Genomic DNA, 9599 nt, shown 5'->3' with positions numbered 1-9599 from the left:
ACTCAACCTGGACTCTGGTGGGTAGGCCCGGAATCCCACCAGTGAATAGGGCGTTCCTGGTCCATATAACCATATAACAATTGCAGCACGGAAAACACAGGCCATCTCGACCCTACTAGTCCGTGCCGAACTCATAATCTCGCCTAGTCCCATATACCTGCGAGTTAGGTTTTTACCAGACCTAGAATATGAATGTGATGCGTCTGGGGTGATCACCATGTTATCCAGTCTAGTTTTATGGAGTGACTGGACTCTGTGAGCGTATACAAGAGCCATAAGCATGAGCGTTTTTAACATAGATTGAGCAAGACTGAGGGATCTGGCTGGTGCCATTCTCTGAGATATGTCAATATCACACTGATATCCCATACATGGGTATACCTGGGTTTTTGGGGCTTATTATTATAGTTGCCCTTCATAGGTTTATCTTCAGTGGATGGGATCCCATGCTCTGCTGTCCTGCTGTTTTAGATAAGCAGACAAGGTGCTCCATGCTGTATTTACGGCACTGTAACTCACCTTTTAGTCATGGTGTAGATGTTCCAGGAACTCCAATACGTCAGTGGTTGAATAGTTTGGTATGTTGTCCCTGCGTCGTGGCAGCATTTTAACCATGTTAGCTCTTGGTGACTGTTCGCAGGGATGCCGACATGGTGGTAATGGTTCCTTTGGATAATCCCAGTCCCTGGTAAGGTCTATTCAAAACCTGCACCCAGGAGTTTGATGTTTTTCTGGCATGGGTGGCTTATGCCTGATACTGGGTTGAGTCAGCAACCATGGTCCACTAGGGAAATCCATAGGTGACTCGCCCACCATGTCGTGATGAACTGGGAACCATGGCTGTGTAGGCCGGTCGGGCACGTTCAATATCTCGGAGACAGATCCCATCTGTATTGCGAAGTGCCCGACTGATGAGGCAGAAGGGAGGAAGGCAAAGCAGAAATTCCCTTAGGCTCTATCGCTGCTGCCTCTGATCTGGTTCCTAAGTCACATACATAGGTTACTGGTGATTCCGTCTTGTGCAACCAAATTGATATCTGGCTTTCAAACTGCTTAATACCTTTAGCAGATATTTTGGGTTTGACATCTATTCAATGTTATCATAAATTTTTACCCGTAACATGGTGTCTCCCACTGTGTTCTAGCTTCCTAGGAAATAGGCAGCTGATAGTTAAAATGTCTTTTGACACACCATTGCCAGATCTGTTTGACCAATTTGTTGCACAATAATGATTTTATGCTCCCCATATGGTTGATATAAGCCACCACCATAGTATTGTCAATCCGTAACCACATATGTACGTGCTGCATTTGAAATGCATATGCTTTTTAGCCCAATAGGCGATCACCAATCCCAAGTAGTTGATGCCCGGTGTGTGTAGTAACGATGTTTCTGAATTGGTCCATCTGTTACCTGTGCTGGATATGGAGTTTAGTTGCTCCCCAGCCTAAAGTACTGGCATCGGTTTTTAATAACCAAGTTGGGATTGGTGATGATAATAGGGCTGAAAACTATGCCAAATATATGTCTGCCCACCACTGTAATTGTGATATAGCTTCAGTGGGTACATTCATGATTTGATTATAGTGACCCAAGTACCTTGGCAAAGTAACAGTCATATGGATGGAATTGTTATTGAAGCCCAGATAATCCATGGTAGTTAACAACTTCAATTCTGGTTTATCTGGGCGTGGGATGAACCTCAGAGCTTTAGGGAGCTGTTTCGTAGCTAGAACTGCTGCCACAGCTAATTCCTTTGTTTCCCCTAATATGAGGATATCATCCAATATATGCCATGATTATGCTTGTTTTCTTAATATTTTCATGGCCATTTTTAATATTTATAATAGTTTAGGGCTGAGGTTAGACCATTGGGAATGCTCTATTCTCCCATAGTTGCCCTAACCGGGATATCCATTATCCAGGTAAAATCTTTTAGGTATCTATAATGATCCTAGTGTATGGGTATAAGATAGTTAACATCTTCCATATCAATGCTCGCCATAGGTATCCTTTGGAGATCAGATGTCTGGCAGTGACAAAAAACCCGTCTCCATCTTAAAGTGTATATACTCAACAGATTTATTTAGTGATATTAGATCAATGATGATGCTACATTCACCATCTTTTGTAGTTTTGGTGAATATATTCAATACAAATTCCAATGGTTCATGTTTACTCCCATGATCCGTTTAGTAATGAGCCTTTCTAGTTCAGCTTGACCTTCTCACTTCTCTTTCTTAGAGGGAGAAAATGCCCTTTGGGCGCATTGCTGAACTGGCGGTAATATGCCCAATTTGAATTCAAGTTTTTATCCACTAATACTGTTGAGTATATTTTAGTTATTTGTGACAGCACCCCATGCTTTATCAACAAGTGTAAATGCCCCCCCCCCCCCCCCCCCCCCCCCCGCAGTTAGTAGAACACCCTTATTTAGTGTAAACTGGGAGGAACCAGACTACCTACCTCCAATGTTTATTGTTTTTTCATGAAGGCTTAGTTTTGCTGGTATGCTGGTGCTGTCGGTGGGGCGGCACATTTTCCCATGGCCCCGCTCTGGGCCCCTGTCTAAAAAGAACTTTGGGGGTAATGTGAAGCGGTCGCCAGGCTTTAACCAGTCCTTGTTCGATATTGCTGGTGGATGCCGAGGGGTGCTGCCAGCTGGGTGTTGGATGCGATGTCCTGCTCGTTCCATGGCCTGCCCTCATGAGGCGCACAGGTTTAGCTGCCTCTCTTCCCGCAGCAGCGGTTTGCATAGCCCCGTATATTTGAGGTTGCGGGCAGGTCTTATATGCACAAATGTCAGTCGAGTATCCCAAATTTGGGAACATCTTAGGCGTCAGCACACTCGTAGTGCAACAGGATAGCCTCATCCTGGGAGAACCACCTTGGTGATCATGGCGTCTCGCCTGCCAGGTGAGTATGATCCGTGGAAAAAACGAGCAAAGGTGGTGACATCTTGACCCTCTGTTAGGAGCTTCAAAGTTCGCTGCTTTTAGCTCTTGTCTGCGAGTCTGCTGACCCAGCTGCCTGCGGATTTGCCTCTAGAAAGGCCTACTCCTGCAGGGCTTTGTTTGGGAAGATGGTCGCGTGGAGGAGCCATGTAGTGGCCCACGACACCCAGTAGCTCTTCCTGATCCTGCTCCCCTGGCATACTGCTGTTCTCGTCCGCCTGCCCAGCGTTTAAGCCAGCCCAGCCCTGGCCTCCTTAGCTAGCCTCAAAAGAGGGAGCAAAAGGGTGTGCTATAAATTGGAGGAGGCATAGCTCAAACTCCGCTGTTGCATCAATCCCTCGACAAGGGAGATGGCTAGTGCAATAGCACTGGGGTAGGAGTGTCAGCTCCCTTGGCATTCAGCCAGTGCCCCTTTTTTCCTGGAGGTTTTGAACTCCATGACCTCCTCTGGCTTGGGGAGACAGACATACTTATTTTTGCTGTCTCCAGCCAGTTCCAGTGTTGGAGGAAGTTGATTCCTATAGAACCTGTAATTTTGGTAAGGTTTTTGTCTTACCTGTATTTAGAGGCTGCCTGCCGTTTTTCAGGCGGCATTGTAGCGGTTCCCGGGTGGCGATTCTCCTTGTCAGGAGTCTGCAGGGCTGCCGGTCGGGTTTTTAAATTTCCCTCCGGTCCGCTGCTGTTAACCAAACAGCTGTTCAGCGGACCGGCATTAGCGCAGCTCCCTGCAGCGGTCCGCAGCGTGTGCGGTCCCATTTGCGCCTATCCCCCTCCACTGTCGGCTCCTTCGCTGGAGTCGAACGGGGGCCGCTTCCTCTGCTGCTTTGCTCCCCCTGGAGCAAAAAACCACAAGGCCCGATTAAGGTAGGTACTTACCTCACGTTCCTTGGTTTGCGGGAGCGCCCGACTCCCACTGGCCGCAGTTTGCACAGCTGTGCGATTATGTCGCACCTGCGCACTGGGCTGGGGTCTTCACGGAATCACTCACGTGACTCCGAAGTAAAATTAAGATGGCTAAAGCACAGTGTACGGTAAGCCCTTTAAAAGAGAGGGGGGGAGAAACAATGGAGATAACTTTTAAGAAGCCAGAGAAACACGGCTGTGAATCTCGGCGGACAATTAACGTTTCCTTGGTTCTGAAAACAACTGCCTACATTTCTTTTTTGCCAGTGAGCCAATGAAATTCACCGGTAAGCACTGGCTACAATCTGCGAGAACCTCCGAGAACCTTTGACCTCCTGGCAACCCACAAGGACCTCCTGGCAACACACCTACGGCTAGAGAATTCTCGTTACTCTCCATGGCGGCTTCATTCTAGTCAACGCTAATTTTTCAACGTTGAAAAATTCATGGCGACCATAATGAGGCCACGACTAGTTCCCAGAATGCGGGAACTCCTCGCAACCATGAAGGCGACTCCCCAGCAACCACCCGCGAACATGTGGCGACTGCATAGTCTCCTGCAGTCGCCTAAAAAGTCGCCTAAGTGGGACAGGACCATGAATCACATCTTTACGGAATCTCTGGGATGTCAGGACTTTCATATGAAGAAAGAGTGGATAGACTCGACTTGTACTCGCTAGAATTTAGAAGACTGAGGGGGGATCTTATAGAAACTTACAAAATTCTTAAGGGGTTGGACAGGCTAGATGCAGGAAGATTGTTCCCGATGTTGGGGAAGTCCAGAACAAAGGGGTCACAGTTTAAGGATAAGGGGGAAATCTTTTCGGACCGAGATGAGAAAAACATTTTTCACACAGAGAGTGGTGAATCTGTGGAATTCTCTGCCACAGAATGTAGTTGAGGCCAGTTCATTGGCTATATTTAAGAGGGAGTTAGATATGGCCCTTGTGGCTAAAGGGATCGGGGGGTATGGAGAGAAGGCAGGTATGGGATACTGAGTTGGATGATCAGCCATGATCATATTGAATGGCGGTGCAGGCTCGAAGGGCCGAATGGCCTACTCCTGCACTTAATTTCTATGTTTCTATGTTTCTATTCTGTCACTTCATTGCAAGCAAAAGGAAAATGAGAAACACACAGATAACTTTCATCAAAAATAATACGAGTTTCTCACAAAAATACTGCGCTTTGAAATCTGTCGCCTTGCAATCTCCGCAGCTTTGCACTTGTGAAGCTATGTTTGCTGCAGGTTTTGCTACTGTGAAATCTTGTCAGCTTTATTGACCTGGTGACTCCCATTTCTCCCAAGACTTAAAGTAATTGTTTTCTCCAGACAAACCAGCACTGTCAGGTCATCGATCAGTGTTCCCGATTTGTCCAACCTATATAGATTGGCTGTTGGCAGGAACTACCTCTAGGCCACTAAACATGTCACCTTTCATAAAATAATCCCATGAATCTTGTCTGACATAACTCACTTTCTGTAAATGTCATTACTAACATTGTACCATGGTTGCACTCTTCATTGGTGTATACATCCTCCCTAAAACAAGGGCACAGCCATTATACGTGCAAACACCAGGGGTCTTGGTTATTGACTTTAGGCCTCTGGACCATCCATTATCTTGACATACCACATCAGGCTTTCTCCAGCAATTTTCAGAAAGCTTTTTGTTCACTGTTAACTGTAATAAATACTCAAAAAATCAGAAAGGTACATTCACTGCTTCTTGAGTTTTTCTCTAAATGGCACCATATCATTGTTAGAGCTACCCTTTGGGTTTCAGAGTCATGAGTCATACAGCGTATAAACAGGCCCGTCGGCCCAACTTGCCCATGCCAAACAACATGCCCTATCTACGCTAGTCCCACCTGCCTGAATTTGGTCCACATCCCTCAAAACATATCCTATCCGTTTGCATGTCGAAATGTTCCTTAAACTTTATGATAGTACCTGCCTCAACTATCTACCCTAGCTGGTCGTTCTATACACCTATCACCCTATGTGTAAAAAAGTTGCCCCTCGCATTCCTTTTATAAATCTTTCCCCTCTCACCATAAACCTATGTCCTCTGGTTCTCGATTCCTCTACGACGCGTAAAAGACTCTGTGCATGTATACTACCTATTCTCCTCATGAACTTTAACACCTCTATAAGATCAATCCTCATCCTCCTGTGTTCCAATGAACAAAGTTCTAGCCTGCCCAACTTCTCCATATAGTACAGACACTCAAGTCCTGACAATGTCTTTATAAATCTTCTTCACACCTTAGCACCATTTTTCCCCTAGCCTGGGTGACCAAAACTGAACACAATATTCCAAATGTCACCTTGCCAACATATTGTACAACTGTAACATAATATTCCAACCTCTTTACTCAAGACCAATGTACCAAAAGCCTTCCTGACCACCCTATCTACCTGTGACGACACTTTCAAGGAACTATATCCCTGCATTCCTGGACCCCTTTGTTCTCTAACATTCCCCAGGGCCCCGCCATTCACTGTGTAGGTCCTGCCCTGGTTTGACGTCAATAAGCAGCATCTCACAATTATCTGCATTAAACTCCATTAATGGGAGTTATCTACAGCCCCCAAACAGCTTGGAGATAGGGTGTTCAAGAAGGAACTGCAGATGCTGGAAAATCAAAGATACACAAAAGTGCTGGAGAAACTCAGCGGGTGCAGCAGCATTTCGGCCCGAAACGTTGCCTATTTCCTTTGCTCCATAGATGCTGCTGCACCCGCTGAGTTTCTCCAGCACTTTTGTGTGCCTGGAGATAGGGCACAGGTTGCATCAGGAGTTAAAATTAGCATGTAATTAAGGTAATGTTATGGTGGTATGGGAGATTTCAACTTGCAGATGTATTGGGAAAATCAGGTTGGTACTGGACCCCAAGAAAGGGAGTTTGTAGTGTGCCTCCGAGATGGATTCAATACAATAATATTTTATATTTTGCAACATACGATGAATTTCATTTTTCTAAGTCAGTCATACAAATAAAAAGCAACAGAACACACAAAGTACATTTTAACATAAACATCCAAGACAGTGACTCCTCCACATTCCTCATTGTGATGGAAGGCGAAAAAAAAGTTCGATAATTTCCCTGCTTTGTTCTCCCGCAGTCGAGGGTCTTGAGCCTTCCGTTGATGGGACGATCTTACTCCTGTAGCCAGCAGTCGGGCCCTCCTCATCGGGGCCATCACTCTGGTATCGGGGCTGCATTAGAGCAGCTTGTACTGGAGCTTACCAGTGAGCAGGCAATTCTGGATTTAGTGTTGTGTAATGAACTGGATTTGATAAGGGAACTCAAGGTAAAGGAACCATTAGGACAAGTGTTCCCAACTTGAGGTAAATTTCACAAAGTGGGTAAATTTCACATACCCAGGGGGTAAATTTTGCCTACCCATGGGGTAAATTTGTTGATTCTGGATTTGTACATATTTTATCTCATTCTGGTATATCATTAGTGTGTTTGGTTCAGGTTCATCATTAGTTGTTCATAAATGTGAAATAACATTGTTATGTGCTATTAAAGATGCCAGAGGTAAACGGAACGAAAATGGTTGGGAACCCCTGCATTAGGAGGTAGTGACCATAATATGATAAATTTGGATCTGCAAATAGGAAGTGTCAGTATTCCAGTTGAACAAAGAGGACTATGGAGGCATGAGGGAGGAGATGGCCAAGGTTGATTGCAATGGGACCCTAGCAAGGATGATGGTGGAACAGCAAAGGCTAGTGTTTCTGGGAATAGTCCAGAAGATGCAGGATCATTTAATTCCAAATAGGAAGAAATATTCTAAGAGGAGTAAGAGGTGACCATGGCTGACAAGGGAAGTCAAGACCGTATAAAAATAAAAGATAAGTCATATAACATAGCCCAGATGAGAGGGAAGCCAGAGGATTGGGCAACTTTTAAAGATCAACAGAAGGTAACTAAAAAGGCAATACGGGGAGAAAAGATGAAGTACGAAGATAAGCTGCCAAGAATATAAAGGAGGATAGTCATAGCTTCTTTAGGTATGGGAGGTAAGAGGAAAAAATTAGTTAAGACAAATGTGGGTCCCTTGCAGACAGAAATAGGGTGATGGAGGAATTGAAGGAAATATGCAATAGTCAGGAAATGGTGTTGGATAGACTCATGGGACTGAAGGCTGATAAATCCCAAGGGCCTGATGGACTGCATCCCAGGGTGCTCAAGGAAGTGGTTCTAGAAATCGTGGATGCATTGGTGATAATTTTCCAATGTTCTATATATTCCGGATAAATTCCTGTGGATTGGAGAGTAGTTAATGTTATCCCACTATTCAAGAAAGGAGGGAGAGAGCAAGCAGGGAATTATAGACCAGTTAGCCTGACATCGGTGGCGGGGAAAATGTTGCAGTCGATTATCAAAGATGTAATTGCGGCACATTTGGATAGCAGTAACAGGATCGGTCTGAGTCAGCATGGATTTACGAAGGGGAAATCATGCTTGAGGATGTAACAAGTAAAATGGATCAGGGAGAGCCAGTGGATGTAGTGTAACTGAACTTTTAGAAAGCCTTTGATGAGGTCCCACACAGAAGATTTGTTGGCAAAATTGGAGCACATGGTATTGGGGATTGGGTATTGACATGGATAGAAAATTGGTTGGCAGACAGGAAACAAAGAATGGGGATTAAAGGGTCACATTCCTAATGGCAGGCAATGACTAGTGGGGTGCCGCAAGGCTCGCTGCTGGGACTGCAGCTATTTACAATTTTCATTAATAATTTAGATGAAGGAATTAAAAGTAACATTAGCAAATTTGCAGATGACACAAAGCTGGATGGCAGTATGAACCGTGAAGAGGATGCTATGAGGATGCAGAGTGACTTGGATAAATGTGAGGTTATCCAATTTGGAGGCAAGAATGGGAAGGCAGATTATTATCTGAATGGTGTCAGGTTAGGAAAAGGGGAAGTACAACGAGACCTATATAACCATATAACCATATAACAATTACAGCACGGAAACAGGCCACCTCGACCCTTCTAGTCTGTGCCGAACACATAATCTCCCCTAGTCCCATATACCTGCGCTCAGACCATAACTCTCCATTCCCTTCCCATCCATATAACTATCCAATTTATTTTTAAATGATAAAAAAAAAAAACCTGGGTGTCCTAGTACATCAGTCACTGAAAGTAAGCATACAGTTACAACAGGCAGTGATGAAAGCTAATGGCATATTGGCCTCCTAACGAGAGGAGTTGAGTATAGGAGCAAAGAGGCCCTTCTGCAGTTGTACAGGGCCCTGGTGTGATCACACCTGGAGTATTGTGTGCAGTTTTGGTCTCATAATTTGAGGAAGGACATTCTTGCTATTGAGGGAGTGCAGTGTAAGTTCACAAGGTTAATTCCTGGGATGGCGGGACTGTCATATGATGAAAGAATTGAGTGAAGGAACTCTGGAGAGAAGGAATGAGTGATATTTCAGGTCGAGACCCTTCTTTAGAGTCTGAAAAAGTTTCTTGGCCTGAAACGTCACCCACTCCTACTCATCAGATATTCTGCCTGTCACGCTGAGTTACTCCAGCATTTTGTGTCTATCTTTAATGAATAAGAATATGTTTGTTTAAGCTTTTCTTTAGGTTTGATTTGAATTGTCACGATGAGAAGAGGAATATGAGCAGAATAAAATATATAACAGTCCATTTCATCACTAATGGAACACTGGCTGAGGGTAATGATACACATTCTAAAAAACAC

General features: G+C 44.7%; 1 non-coding gene across 1 annotated transcript; it reads right to left on the bottom strand.

Moving 5' to 3' along the window:
• Positions 1-2768: 2768 nt before the first annotated feature.
• Positions 2769-2925, bottom strand: LOC129716525 (U1 spliceosomal RNA). Its single transcript, XR_008726652.1, has one exon. It is a non-coding gene; the product is annotated as a U1 spliceosomal RNA (small nuclear RNA).
• Positions 2926-9599: the final 6674 nt, after the last annotated feature.

Source organism: Leucoraja erinacea, chromosome 2 (assembly GCF_028641065.1).
Source record: "Leucoraja erinacea ecotype New England chromosome 2, Leri_hhj_1, whole genome shotgun sequence".
Taxonomy (NCBI): Eukaryota; Metazoa; Chordata; class Chondrichthyes; order Rajiformes; family Rajidae; genus Leucoraja; species Leucoraja erinaceus.
Note: the sequence above shows the minus strand (reverse complement) of the source record. Positions and strands in the feature narration are given on the sequence as shown.